Source organism: Phocoena sinus, chromosome 14, assembly GCF_008692025.1.
Source record: "Phocoena sinus isolate mPhoSin1 chromosome 14, mPhoSin1.pri, whole genome shotgun sequence".
Classification (NCBI taxonomy): Eukaryota; Metazoa; Chordata; class Mammalia; order Artiodactyla; family Phocoenidae; genus Phocoena; species Phocoena sinus.
The window spans coordinates 59,656,302-59,672,060 of record NC_045776.1 but is presented as its reverse complement, the minus strand read 5'-3'; the positions used below and the strand labels follow the sequence as shown (position 1 = coordinate 59,672,060).

The 15,759-nt window shown below is 44.9% G+C and overlaps 1 protein-coding gene across 2 annotated transcripts in view; it reads right to left on the bottom strand.

The window, feature by feature from the left end:
- Positions 1 to 8,730, bottom strand: part of RALBP1 (ralA binding protein 1) — a 45,662-nt gene extending 36,932 nt beyond the window's left edge. Inside the window, exon 1 of one of the 2 annotated variants that reach the window (XM_032603458.1) lies at positions 8,335 to 8,730. The gene's annotated coding sequence lies outside the window, so the exon portion shown is untranslated. The remainder of the gene's footprint in view (positions 1 to 8,334) is intronic. The other variant, XM_032603457.1, reaches the window with a different exon arrangement.
- Between the last annotated feature and the right edge of the window lie 7,029 nt (positions 8,731 to 15,759).

The window sequence follows — 15,759 nt, the reverse complement described above, 5'->3', positions numbered from 1 at the left end:
CCATAGTTTTCCACAGAAAGTCAAAGTTCTTTTTTTTTTTTTGGCCATGCCACGCGGCTTCCGAGATCTCAGTTCCCCCACCAGGGACAGAACCCGGGCCATGGCAGTGAGAGCCTGGAATCCTAACCACTAGGCCACCAGGAAACTCCCTAGAAAGTCAAAGTTCTTGATTCGCTATTTCTACTTTGGAAGGAACAACTGAAAATTGCTAACATCTTAAAATTACAGCTTCAATTTATGAGATTTCCTTTAAAAGCTTTCTTCCCAGTGGGGGGGAGGGGAGCTTTCTTCCCTCATCTCCCTCTCCCTCCTTTTTCTCAATAGTACTTATCCAAATATATGTATCTAAAGGCACCTATCACTGGCAGGTTGGCGAAAGAGCTTATTCATAAAAAGATTAAGGAGAAAGTCCCAATCACACAAAAACACTGTTTTTATAACTGAAAAACACACCTCATTTTTAAACAATGGCAATGGCATGCACTTTTAGTCTCAACCTGTCACAATATCTGGCTTTCAATTTGTAGTGCTTTTGAATTAATTTAACCTTCAATTGGGAATGAAGGGTCATGCTTCATTACATCAAGGTATCAGCTCTGAAGCAATTCCAAATGAGTTCTACTAGCATTTTTGTTTTTAGTTACCTTTTAGGCAAAAGCTTCATATTTAAATATCTGTACAACATTTCAAGGTGATCAGTTTGAAGGGCTTCACTCAAACTGATCAAATGTAAAGAAACAGACCTAGTGCCTGGTACACAGTAAGCACTCAACAAATAAACGCCTTGTTCCACAATTTACATCATGACTGTTTAGAACAGAATGTATACATGTTTACACATTCTTTGCCTGTATGTGTATAAAACATCTCTGGAAGAATATACAAGAAAATATTAAGGTGTGGTCTCTTCAGTGGTATCTTTAATGGCTGAGGAAAACACAATCATATTATTTCCATCTCACCCAGGCCCCCATTCCTCAGTAAAGAAACTGGGAGATACCCTGTTGGAGAGAGAATACAGTAAACAGGAAGTAATACAGCACAGTCGTAGGCTTGACTAAGTACCATCACCCTTCATAGGCTGGGTTTCCTTATCTGTAAATACTGACATCTACCTGGCATGGCACTGCCAAGATTAAACAAAATGGTATTCCTGGTACTCAGTAAGTAGCGATAATAATTATTAATCAATATTTAACTTTGCTATTAACTATACAAAACACTATAAAAATATCTGGACAAAACTTGAGATTTTATAAACTATATCCTCCCCCACCCCATAAAAGTGTGAAAAAGGAAGAGTTTTACTGCTTTTTCCTTCCTTGACTCCCATTTTAAAAGACCTTCACAAAATCGTAAGCACATTTTAAAAAACACCATAAACAAATGTAAGAAGCCAAGAAGAAACTTAGAGAAAAAATACTGGCACTAGACATGACAAATACTTTTCAAAATTAATTTTTAAAAAAGAAAAACGGTTGAGGATTTGAACATGAAGCACACAAATACTTTTAAAATGAAAAAACAGGGAATTTAAAAGATGCTCTTTTTCACCCACCAATTTTCTAAAGATGAACAAGTTTGATACCCAACAATGGGAGGGTGTGAAGAAAGAGACACGTTCACACGATACTGGTAAAAGTGTAAACTGTTACATTTAGAAGGACAATTTAGCAACACCTACCAAAAATTAATATTCTGACCTAAGGTTAAAACCTTAGCTCCCCTTCCCTGGTGGCGCAGTGGTTGAGAGTCTGCCTGCCAATGCAGGGGACACAGGTTCGAGCCCTGGTCTGGGAGGATGCCACATGCCGCAGAGCAACTGGGCCCGTGAGCCACAACTACTGAGCCTGCACTCCGCAACGAGAGGCCGCGACAGTGAGAGGCTCACACACTGCGATGAAGAGTGGCCCCCGCTCGCCGCAACTAAAGAAAGCCCTCACACAGAAACGAAGACCCAACACAGCCAAAAATAAATAAATAAATAATTTTTTAAAACCTTAGCCCCCAAATACACAAAAGTAAGCAAAGCACTGTTTATGATCGCCAAAAAACCTTTATTATGTTACATCTCTACAAGCACCTCAAATTCCTTAGAAAAAAAGCAAAGAACAGAGAAAGAGAAAATACTAACCCAACTATATGCTGTCTACAAAAAATTCACTTGAACTATAGTGACAGAGGCAGCCTAAAAATAAATGGAGTACTAAATAAACAGATGGAGTGACATAAAACGACAGCTTAAGGAACTCCAAAAGTTGCACCCCTCCATAAAAGCACCTAAACTTGGTCAGAAGCAACTTTTTCACAACACTGGAAACTAAGCAAAAGCTTGCAGCAATCCAGGGAGCACTTATTCAAGAAAAACAGCTGAATCTTGCTTAAGAACACAGAACTTTGTGGTATTTAACTTTCTCTAGTCCTATCCTGGGCTTCCCAGATCAGTGGCACCCTTGAAACTAACAGCCCACATTCCCAGCACTGGTTCAGCAGAACAAACCTCATTTGCAAACAAACTGAAATTATTATTCCAGGCTCCCTGGAAGACCTACCTGCTGAAAAGGCTTGCTTTATCTCACCTAAATGCTGCTAACTCAGAACCACCACCACCACCACCACCACCACCCCCCGGGGTAAGGCCACTAGGGGGCTGGCAGAGGTTTTAGCTGCTACCACCTGAAGCATCAGGTAACAGCTGGGACAAACACTAAGACCAAAACCTTGAGAGGTGTTTTGGGGAACAAGGACCTTGAACAGCTTCAACAAATTCCTGGAAATCTAGGAGAAACGTGTGCGCGCAGGTCTATGTACATGCTCAGGAGTTTTGCCAGACGAAGATTTCTTGGTTAGCAGTTTTTTTCTTTCAATACTTTGACTATGTTATCCCACTGCCTTCTGGCTTCTACCGTTTCTCATGAGAGGGCAGCTGATAATGATATTGAGAATCCCCTGTATGTGATGAGTCACTTCTCTCTTGCTACTTTGAAGATTCTCTCCTTGTCTTTAAACTAGTTGATGTGTCTCCGGTGGATCTCACTGAGTTTATCCTACTGGAGAAAGCCCTCCACCCTCACCTCTGGATGACCTTGACCTCTGTACAAACAGGAAATGAAAGCTAAGACAGAGTTGTAAAGTGGTTGAGTACTGAAGGTACACCCCCAAGAGATGCACAGCACCCCTCTGAAAATATCGGGAGATGTTTTTGGTACTAAATGTTTAAGGAAATCTCTGTCCAATCATTAGCTGAAGCCTCTGTTCTGTTAGCTTACTGGTCAGCTAATGACTGGTCATTAGCTGCCAAAAGAATAAAACAGGAATAAATGTAACCAAGGAGGTGAAAGAGGCATACACTGCTAACTACAAAACACTGCTGAGAGAAATTAAAGTAGACCTAAATAAACCCCTTTTTAATGGATTGAAAGATTCAGTATCATTAAGACAACAATGTATTGCTGTAACTCAAAGTGATCTATAGATTCACGGCAAAATTTCAACAGCCTTTTTCGCAGAAATGGAAATCTGATCCTCAGTTTAATATGGAATTGCAACAGGCCCTGAATAGCCACAAAAAAATAACGAAGGAGAACAAAGTTAGAAGACTCACACTTCCTGATTTCAAAAGGTACTACAAAAGTAGCATAACCAAAGCAACGTGGTACTGGCATTAAGGTAAATATATAGACCTATACAGTCGATCTGAAGAGTCTAGAAATAAACCCAAACATCTACGGTCCATTGATTTTCAACAAGGGTGTCAAGACTATTCAATGGGGAAAGAATGGTCACTTCAACAGATGGGAATGGGATAATTAAATTTCCACACACAAAAAATGGACCCAATCTCAGGCCATATGCAAAAATTCACTCAAAATGAATCAACATCTAAATATAAGAACTGAAACCTAAACTAAGGTTTTAGAACTAAGAACTAAATATAAGAATAAAACTCCTAGAAGAAAGCATAGTGTAAATCTTCAAGCCCTTGGATTTGGCAATGGATTCTTAGATATGATAACAAAATCATGAGTAACAAAAGAAAAAATAAATTGTACTTCATCAAAATTTAAAACCTTTGCCTTGGGCATTAACAAGAAAGTAAAAAGACTACCCAGAGAATGGAAGAAAGTATTTGCATATCATATATACTGATAAGGGTCCAGCATCCAGAATATGTAAAGGAACATTTACAACTCAAGAACAAGAAGATAAACAACCCAATGTTAAAATAGGCAAAGGACATGAATAACTATTTCTCCAAAGAAGATATACAAATGGCCAATAAGCAGATGAAAAGATATTCAACACCATCAGCCACCAGGGAAACTCAGATCAAACCCACAATGAGATACCAATTCACACCTACCAGTATAGCTAAAATTTTTAAAACCAGAAAATAACAAGTGTTGGTGAGGATATGGAGAAATCAGAGTCCTTACACTGGACAGTGAAATGGTGCAGCTGCTTTGGGAAACAGTTTGGCAGTTCCTCATACTGTTCAATATAAAAGTCACCACATGACCCGGCAATTCTACTCCTAGGTATATACCCAGGAACAATGAAAATATATTTCTACACGAAAACTTGCACATTCACACTAGGAATATTCATAATGGCCACAAAGTAAATAACAACTTAAATGTTCATCAATGGATGAACAGATAAACAAAATGTGGTGTGACCAGACAGTGGAATATTACTCAGCAATAAAAAGGAATGGAGTACCGACACCTGCTACAGTATAGACGGACCTTGAAAACATGATGCTGAGTAAAGAAAGTCGGTCACAAATGATTACATACATGATTCCATGTACATGAAATGTCCAGAACAGGCAAAACCACAGAAACAGAAAGTAGATTAGTGGTTCTAGTGAGTGGAAGCAGGGGGAATGGTGAATGGCTGACAGTGAAGAAGAGGGGTAATGAAAAGGTTCTAAAACTGATCGTAGAGGTGGTTGCACAACTCTGAACACACGAAAAACCACTGAATTGTTGTGCACTTTAAAAGGATCAATTTTATGTTATGTGAATATCTCAATAAAGCTGTCATAAGAAAAGCAGGCTCAAGTCTTTGCCAAGTTAAAACTCCCTTCTTAACCCTTTATTACCCTCTGCTAACACTTCTTTCTATTCTTCCCTTCACAGCTAAGATTTGTTTATTCTTGAAATAACCTACATTTGCTTTCTCCACTCTCTGACCTCCCATTAACTCAACTCAAACTTAGCTCCCTCCCCAAATGGTAGCATTAAGTAGGATGCTAAGAAACTGCTCTCACTTAGTTATCAAATTCAACAGACTCCTAAAAATCCATGTTTCACTCGAGTTCTCAAAGCATTTGAAATACAGCTTCCTTTATTCTTATTTTTTCTGGAGAGGCAGTTGGGAAGTATAGCTTCCTTTTGAAATGATCCCATTTGGGCTTCTACAACATGTCCTCATGATTTCTCAGCGTTTCTCAACACATAGGAATTTCCCTTTCCAGTTCTTCTTCTCTCTGGCTTCAAATGCTATTGCCCTCCATGGCCTATTTCCAGGACCATTCTCCATCAGTAAACTCTTCCTATGCCGTGTTACCTAAATCAAAGGCTTCAGGAACCACCTGTAAGATAGCTTGATGACTCTCCTATCAAGATCTTTCTCTTGTGCTCCAAACCCACACACAAGCACTTCCACCTGGATGTTTTACAGATAACTCCTACTCAGTGTATCCAAAAGCTAAAATACTGTTCCTCCCCAGATTTGCTCCTCTTCCTGAATTCCCTGTCTCAGCATACTTTACTGTTTGTTGTCTATTCAATCACCTAAGTTAAAATCCAAGTCATCTTATCCTACTATTTCTCTCACTCCCCAAATCCAAGTGTTACTGAACCCTATTAATTCGGCCTCCTAAATATTTGTGCTATTAACTTATTCCTCTGCATCTCCACTGATTCTACCTTAGATTAGGCCCTTACCTGTCACCTCAATTATTACAAAAACTCCTCACCAGTCTTCCTGCATCCTCCTTGTTGTCCCTCCATCCCTTCTGAAATCTATACTCTACGATAACCAGAATGGTCTTTCTAAAATGAAAACCTTATCATGACTCTTTCCTGGTTAAAATCCGTAAGCTCTCTTATTATCTAAAGGAAAAGCCCTCGAGAATCCTCAGAATGGCACAAAGTACTTGAGGACTGATCTGTGCACCCTCATCGTATGCTACTTACCCTGTAAGCCCAATGCTACAGCTGCAGAGAACAACTTCCCGTTCTTGCAATGCTCTCTCTCCTCCTGTCCAACTTTCCCTTGGCCTTCCTTTCCTTTCCCAAGATTTCTGCCTCAGTCATGCCTAAACCTTCTTCGAGTTCAAGGACATAAAGTATAAAGCACCTAATACAATGCTTGACACACAGCAAGGAGTTACAATGGGTTGAGAGGCTTAGACCTCTTCTTCATCCTGTCTCAGTGACTCTTGTCTGCTTCGAGGTTAGGCTGACTTACGTCACCTGTCTACAAGACTACTCCTAATTTGGTCTCTGCCTACTCCCCAGTTTCACATCTTGCCACCACCCTCGGCCCTCGTCAGCCGTACCTGCAGATCCTACAACTCACTCTGTTCAGACTCCCGCGCTCTTCTCACACTGCTCCTCCCGCCTAAATGCCCATCCTTTCTAAGCCTGTATACTCACTGCTCTCATCCTCTCCCATACGCTTTTCCTGACCACTGCCCCTTGTTCAGTCTCTCCTCCTCTTCCCTCAAGACACAGACCACTGCCTCCTTTGAACACCCACTGCACTCCCCGTCCTTCCTCCGCTCAAAGCAACCTTAAAAACATATTGTACTTGCGGAAGTTCAAGTAAGTGAGAAAGTCTTACCACCCTGAAGGCAGGGGCACTGCCTCATGCATCTGTAAGTCTCCACAGTACCTGCTGCACAGAAATTACACTAAATGACCTGCATTTTCCCTTTTTCCCTCTACATATACTAACCTAAGTTCCTATCAGACATTTTCGTTCAAAAAAGAAAGAACATACTTTGGGGTTACATTCTGGGCCCAACCTCTCCTTGCCAAGCAAACACCTGTACAAATTAAAGTTAATATGCACTTTCTGATACCACTTCTGTGTTTTCTAAAGTAGGGGAGAAATGGTCCCTGGAAGATCTAAAATGAGAAATACTATTTTAAAGAGACAGTAAATTATGTCGCATAGCTTCAAGATACTCTGTTTAAAGAATTATTTCCCAACGGTCACTGTTAAACTAGCCTACCTCGCTTACATCTATGGGTCACTTTGAAAAGTGGAAACCCTTCTACTAACTTCCTTCCTACCTCTACTACTTGCCAATACAGTTTACGGCAATTACTCATTCTCAGGAAGATACTCAGAAAGGAATTATCAAGTCACCAAGATAATTCGGAAGGCAGAAAGTGAAGTTACCTTTCTCATTCCCAGATCCACTTATTCATTTAGAAGCGCTACCTCCGTGGCCAGCAAACCACAGGTGGGCCTGTTCCTCATCATCGCTACTTGAATATTGTGTGAACTACCGCCCAGCATGATGGACTGCCACCCAAAGTACTGCAGCGCGGGGACAAGCCCGCTCCACCCAACAGAACGTCGAGTGAAAGCTCTCCTAATGAGGCTCGTCGGTGTGTTAACTCAGCGTCCAAACGACGGTATTTGCACCTGCACGTTCAAAACCCCTCGAGTTAACATTTTAATTATTTTCAAGCATTCGATCAGGCCTTAGAGGAAAGATGCTCTGCTTGCTCAAGACGGAGGCTCTGGAGTCATGAATCCCCAAACCTGAAGCAGCATAAGGACTTCAGGTAAGGCTGAGGTGTGGGATATCTGGCGAAACCTGTTTCACTCTCACAACGATAAACACACACACACACGCACCCAGCTGACCTCCATAAGAGCCTTTGGGCGCCAGCCCGCTTGACAAGGAGTTGTGAAAAGAATTCCCAACTCGGCTCTGCCGATGCCCTCGCAGCACCCAGGAGCCCCGCCGCTTCCACGAGCCCTCCCTCCTCACCGGGCGCGCACCGGAGACCCGTCAGCATCCCGGCCGCGATTATGTAAAAGACCGAGTCCCTCTCCCCCGTCCGAGGCCCGGGCCCCGGGTAGGGCCCGGCTCCCCACCCTCCCCGCCCAGACCCAAGAGCCGCGACCAGCGAGCGGGAGAAACGGGCAGGGCGGGCCGGAGCCGCGGACAAGCCGCCAGAACCAGCCGCCCCCGGCAGCCACGCCCCCGCCCAGCCGCCCCGCGAGAGCCCGGCCTCGCAACCGCCTGACAGACGCCACGGGAAGGCGCGCGGACGGCTTCGGACAGCGGGGCCCCGCCGCGACCCCCGCCCGCCCCGCCGCCCGCCACTGACCTGCGCCGCCACCTCGCGACCGCCCGCCGCCGCGGCCGCCTTCTGCGCTGCGCCCCCGGCCGGCCTCGGGCGCCCCATTCCCACCCCGCCCCAGCCTCCGCCTGTTTACAATGATTGGGACAGAACCGGGCGAGCCGGCCCAGAGCGCACGCGCACTCCCTCCTCCCGCTGCACCCTGCTTCCCGGGTCCTCCTCTCGGCGCTGACGGCCGGGGCCGTCCAGGGCCGGCGCCCTGTGCCCCCGCGCGGGGCATGCTGGGATGGGTAGTCCTCGGAAACCCAGCGCCCAGTCCGCAGGCGGCCCTCCGCCGGGAGCCGCACTACAACACCCAGGAAGCATGGCGCCTGCCCGGCCGAGGGGCCAACTGGGGAGACCCGGGAGCGCGCGAGAGAACGCGCCGCGCCAGAGCTCCGCCGGCGCCTGCGCAGTTTCTGGTGGTCGGGGGCCGGGAGGACGCGCGCTTACCGCGCGAGCTCCGCGAGGACCGTTGGGAGCAGAGCCGGTCGAGGTCCAGAGAAGGGCAGACGCAGTCCTGTCCACGCTCCGGGCAGCCTGTTCCCCAGCTACGGAGGCGCAGACCTTCTGCACCGCGGGCTTCAGCCCTAACCAGTTAAACCGGCCCGGAGGCCGGCCCAGCCGCCGCTGGGTGGGGCTCTCCGTGGCCCGGGGGCTGGGAGGGGAGTCTGGCTTGGGGTGGGGACTTTTGCTGGGGGCTTGGATGCAGGAAGCGCCGTGGGCTTCCGAGGAGAAACTTGTCTAGAACTCTGTATCGGGACTGGCCTCAGCGTTCCTAAAATGGGTGTCGACGAGGATCTCCCTTGGTCCTTGCGGCGCAGCGGGGTCCCCACCATGTACCGAGGAGGTCCTGAATCAGAGCCGCCCTCTGCACGGGTAGCTTGCAGACAGAACTGGATCTAGAGGAAGATGGAAATGACCGCATTTCCCTTCACAAAGGCTTCAAGAATTGTCCTGCTAATGCATGGCTGGAAATCAGGGGTCTTTTTACGTGTTCTTGTCTCATGAAGTTTGGCAGTTTTATTAGGGGGATGATAAGATTGGGGATGGATGGGCCTTCCCAATCACTTCCATTCCTGCGTGCGATACTCTCTTTACAACTTCATTACATGTTTAGACTGACCTCTACTCCATCCTGCCCAGTTCCTCCCAAAGCAGCCTGCCTCCAGTCTGACAATAGGTCTCTCCCTTGTACCCTGCATTTCTTATTCGGTCAAGTTCAGCCCCCTCCGCCTGACATTCAAGAAGAGGCTATAATTGGATACCAAGATGGTCTGTGTGTGGTAGCCATTGTTTTCTGACTTTTTGAAGTTTTCTTATTGCCCCTCTGGCAACAGAACGGTGTCCTCTGACCACTGGGATGGGCATGTTACCTTGCCGGGTACAATACTCTGCCTCTGGCAACAATGATTGGGCCAAGGGATGGGCACTGACCCATGTCGGGCACTATTGAGCCCTTGCTGGAAATTGCTACATGGACACAGAAAAGGGAGAGAAGATAGAGTTTTACTGTGGTAACTGCTGATGGCCATGTTATTCACAACGTAAAGAAGGCTTTCTGCACCAACAATGAATGAGGCCAAAACGGGAGTGTGGGGTTGGGGAAAGGAGGGGGAGAGAATCCGGGAGTTGGCAGCATGAAGACTGGCTTCAGCCTCAGAGGCCATGGTTTGTATAGCTCTTTTAAAGTGCTTTGAGGATGTGAACCTAGCTGGGTAAGCCAATGCAATTATTTATTATTTAGGGCTAATTTGTGTTGCCTAACACAAATTTGTTGGTTGCCTCCTGAGGTTCATTCCTCCCATTTAAGCTATGCAGCATAATCGTTCCCTCTGGTGGCTGAGCCTTTCCGGGATGGTCCTGTAACCCAATCAGAACCAATGAGACCCACCGAGACTTGGGTTGGGGCTTCTAGTAAACTGCAGCATCCTTGCTCTTCTGGTATGGTGTAAATTTATGAGGTCTGGAAAGGTGGCAACTGTTTTGCTCCTACAAGACGAAAGCCTGAAAGGACAGGGTTTAGGAGAAAGGCACCAAAAGAGGCTGAAGACGAAGTTAGTACTGTCAAATGTGCACTAAGAAGAACCTTGCGTTTGTTGCATCATTAGAGCTGCACTGTCAAACCTCACCTGTCTGACCTGTCCTGTAGACGATCCTATAGACTGTTTAGAATTGTGAGCCATAAATTTCCTGTATTGTTTAAATAAGTTTTATTGGGGGGTTTTCTGTGTCTTAAAATTCTAAAAGTCATAACTAATTCAGTTGGATTTCTTTTACTAAATGTTGAAAGGTCCTGACTAATACAGGTTCCTACTTAAAGAGAAACTGTGGAAAAGACTTTCAGCGCTGGTTATATGACACAGTCAACAATTCCTCTGCACACAAAGAAAGTATAAGTAAAATTGGACAAAATTGTCAAACACAACCGATTGTTTCAGGGCATTGGAAATCAAACAATTTGAGAAACATCTATTCTTGAAAACTGCTAAAAATTCTAGTAGGAACTGTAGATGTCTGTGAACTGCTTGCCTGAGGCTGCTTCTTTCCTGCCCTGTTGCCCCAGAACTATAGTTTTACTAGTGTAGTTTTAACTAGTGTAGGTGGGGCTAGACAAGAAAACTAGTAGCTCTGCTGCTGGAGGGGGTGGACTTGATTTGTGGTGGGGGGGTCAAACACCATGGCTTTGACAGCTGAAGGGAATATTATAATAGTGCATCTGCTCTGGAAGACAGCATGGTGGTTCCTCAAAATATTAAACACAGAATTACCATTTGCTCCAGCAATTCCCCTTCTGAGTATATACTCAACTGAAATCAGAGACTCAAAGAGATATTTGTACATCCATGTTTATAGCAGCATTATTTGCAATAGCCTAAAGGTGGAAGCAACCCAAGTATCCATTGATGGATGATTGGGTAAATAAAACGTACTATATACATACAATGGAATATTATATAGCCTTTTAAAAGAAAGAATTTCTAACACGTGTAAAACAAACCATGAGAATAGAAAGGAGAAAATGACAGTTGCAGTTGGAGATTTAAAATTCCTCTTAGCAATTGATAGAACAAGACAAAGTCAACAAGGGTATAGAAAACCTGAATTACACTAGCAACCAACTTGAAATATTTGACAACTATAGAAAACCATCCAACAACATCAGAATACATGTTCTTTTCAAGCACAAATGAAACATTGTCCAGAATAGATCATATGGTAGGCCACAAAGCAAGTGTCTGAAAATTTTAAAAGGATTGAGAACATACAAAATATGTCTCCTTCTACAATGGAATTAAATTAGACATCAACGACAGAAAGAAATCTGAGAAATTCCCAAATATTTGGAAATTAACACATTTTAAAATAACTGATGGGCCAAAGAAGAAATCACAGGGAAAATTAGAAAATATCAAAAAATGAATGAGAAGGAAAATGTCAGATTTAAGGGAGGCAGCTAAAGCCGTGCTTAGAAGGAAATTAATGTCATTTTAAAAACTTACACTAGAAGGAAGACAATAATCTAAACTTCCAACTTACATTCCCACAAAAGCTTGCTCAAGAAAGTAGCAAAAGAGGAGTGAATCAAACCTAAATTAAGTAGAAGTAAGGAAATAGTGACGATCAGAATAGAAATCAATGAGTTAAAAAAAAAAGAGAGGGACTTTCCTGGTGGCACAGGGGTTAAGAATCCACCTGCCAGTGCAGGGTACACGGGTTTGAGCTCTGCTCCAGGAAGATCCCACATGCTGCAGAGCAACTAAGCCCATGTGCCACAACTACTGAGCCTCAATATTAAAGAAACAAGCAACCCAATCCAAAAATGGGCAGAAGATCTAAACAGACATTTCTCCAAAGTAGATATACAGGTTGCCAACAAACACATGAAAGGATGCTCAGCATCACTAATGATTAGAGAAATGCAAGTCAAAACTACAATGAGGTATCACCTCACCCCAGTCAGAATGGCCATCATCAAAAAATCTACAAACAGTAAATGCTGGAGAGGGTGTGGAGAAAAGGGAACCCTCCTACACCATTGGTGGGAATGTAAATTGGTGCAGCCACTATGGAAAACAGTATGGAGGTTCCTTAAAAAGCTAAAAATAGAGTTGCCATATGATCTACCAATCCCACTCCTGGGCATACATCTAGACAAAACTATAATTCAAAAAGATACATGCACCCCTATTTCACAGCAGCACTATTTACAATAGCCAAGACATGGAAACAACCTAAATGTCCATCAACAGATGAATGGATAAAGAAGATGTGGTGTATATATACAGTGGAATACTACTCAGCCATAAAAAAGAATGAAATAATGCCATTTGCAGCTACATGAATGGACTTAGAGATTATCATACTAAGTAAATCAGAAGGTCAAATACTGGGACTTCCCTGGTGGCGCAGTGGTTAAGAATCCGCCTGCCAATGCAGGTGACACGGATTCAAGCCCTGGTCCAGGAAGATCCCACATGCCACGGAGCAACTAAGCTTGTGCACCACAACTACTGAGCCCGCGCACCACAAGTACTGAAGCCCGCATGCCTAGAGCCTGTGCTCCGCAACAAGAGAAGCCACCGCAATGAGAAGCTCAAGCACCGCAATTTAGACCCCGCTCACTGCAACTATCTTCTAACAGACTGAACCCCTGCAACCCTCAGTTGGGAAGCGCTGCCCTGCGGCAATGAATCTGGTTTGTTAAGTCGCTGCTGTGACGTCATCCAGGACTAAGCCAGGAGTGGGAGGTGCTCTAGAATTTTCAGGTCTCCCTCTTCCCCCAGTCAGTTCCTCCATCTCAGACTCCATGGGCTGAGCCATTCACGTGGGTCCTTTGTTACCCCCACGTGGGTGAGAATCTGGAAATACAATTTTACAATTTAAAAATGACGTCGGTATTTTTTGTCAATCGAACTACACTTGGTGAAATCCCCTCTGCACTAACTTGAGGAAGAATCAGACCTCGAGTCTGCATTTCCGGCTCGTGGGTCTCCCCTGGTGTCTCAGCAGTTGTTAGAGCGATGAAAGCTGAGGTGCGGGGGTGGGGGGATGGGGGGATAGGGGGAGCGGGCAGAGCTGCCCTGGAGAAGCTCCAAGCCAGAGGCAGGACCTCAGATGCACATCCGCTCCGGCCCTGCCTGACCCCACCCACGTTCGTCGTGTTGTCCATTTTAGTAACTTAAACCAGCTAACTAGGAAGGAGATTCTGTGCCGTTCTTATGAAAAACAAACCACCAGTTAGCATTACATTTGAGGTTGTTTGAAAGTTCTGTGAAAGAAAAGCCCAACCGTGATCTTGGGACAATTAATTTTAAGACACGTGATTTCAAAGGCTATAATTATATTTCAAGAATATTGCTGATCACCAACATTTGAAATATGCTTTTGCTCCCCCTTTCACAAAGATCATTTTGACATGTTTGCATCTGGGAATTTCTTTCTTGGCAACACTTGTAAAAGCATTGAACTGGGTAAAACTGACATTCTAAGTCTGTCTTTGATTCTTTCAGAAAAGAGAATAAGGAATAAAAGGGAAGGGAAGGCCATTTAACATCATTAAAACGTCGTCAAAGGTTTGACAGGCTTGTGCTATGGACACCTAAAACAAAATGGAAGTAGTTTCAAAAGATGAATTTGGGGATTTTCCACAACTTTCCCCACCTCCTTTGCAGAGATGTAGAAGCTGAGGCCAAGTGATATTAGGGAACCCCGTCCACCCCCAGGACACAGCCTGGTTAATAGCAATGCTCCTTCTGGACAGGTCACCACACATCCAGTCCAGGTAGGAGGCCCCACCAGTCTCTCTGCAGATCATTTTCATCACCTGCCTCCTAATTCTAAATCATCACCATTTAGATCATCACCATCACCTAAATCATCAGCAGCAGCAACAGAAAGAGCACAAACAGCCACCTTCTAATTTTAAAAGTATGTTTGTTGGGCTTCCCTGGTGGCGCAGTGGTTGAGAATCCACCTGCCAATGCAGTGGACATGGGTTTGATCCCTGGTCCGGGAAGATCCCACATGTCGTGGAGCAACTAAGCCCATGAGCCACGACTATGGAGACTGCGCTGTAGAACCCATGAGCCACAACTACTGAGCCTGCATGCCGCAACTACTGAAGCCCGTGCGCCTAGAGCCCATGCTTTGCAACAAGAGAAGCCACCACGAGAAGCCCACGCAACGCAACGAAGAGTAGCCCCCGTTCACTGCAACTAGAGAAAGTCTGCACTCAGCAATGAAGACCCAACTCAGCGAAAAATAAATAAATAAAATAAATTTATAAAAATAAATAAATAAAAGTATGTTTGTTAAAAAGAGTGAGACGGCTCTACATATGCTGACATGGAATACTGTAATGTATCCAGTGCAAAAAGCAAGCCACAGAGAAGTAAATTCAATACGAGTCCATTCGTTTTTTAAAAAAGATGTGTGTGTATATGCATGGTTTAAAAAAAATAAATGGAATCTCACACACACAAATGTCAGCTGATAAAAACAACAGGCCCCAAATGGAGTCACTTATGCTAAGCCCCATGTCACCAAACCAAGACACAACTTAATTAAAGGATTGACTCTCCCAGGAATGGAATCTTAATATATAAATAGACACTATACATTGCATGTTTACTCCTATTTTCAAAAAGAAAAAGTGAATAAAAATGATATAAAAAAAAACCAGGGGGGCTTCCCTGGTGGCGCAGTGGTTGAGAGTCTGCCTGCCAATGCAGGGGACACGGGTTCATGCCCCGGTCCGGGAAGATCCCACATGCCGCGGAGCGCCTGGGCCCGTGAGCCATGGCCGCTGAGCCTGCGCGTCCGGAGCCTGTGCTCCGCAACGGGAGAGGCCACAACAGTGAGAGGCCCGCGTATCGCAAAAAAATAAAAATAATAATAATAATAATAATCAGGGGACTTCCCTGGTGGCGCAGTGGTTAAGAATCCGCCTGCCAATGCAGTGGACACGCGTTCGAACCCTGGTCCGGGAAGATCCCACATGCCATGGAGCAACTAAGCCCGTGCGTCACAACTACTTAGCCTGCACTCTAGAGCCCGTACTCTGCAACCAGAAGCCACCACAATGAGAAGCCAGTGCACTGCAACGAAGAGTAGCCCCCGCTCTCTGCAACTAGAGAAAGCCCGTGCGCAGCAACAAAGACTCAACACAGCCAAAAATAAATAAATAAATAGATAGCTAGTGGGAAGCAGCCGCATAGCACAGGGAGATCAGCTCGGTGTTTTGTGACCACCTAGAGGGGTGCGATAGGGAGGGTGGGAGGGAGGGAGACGCAAGAGGGAAGAGATACAGGAGCGTATGTATATGTATGGCTGATTCACTTCGTTGTGGAGCAGAGACTAACACACCATTGTAGGGCAACTG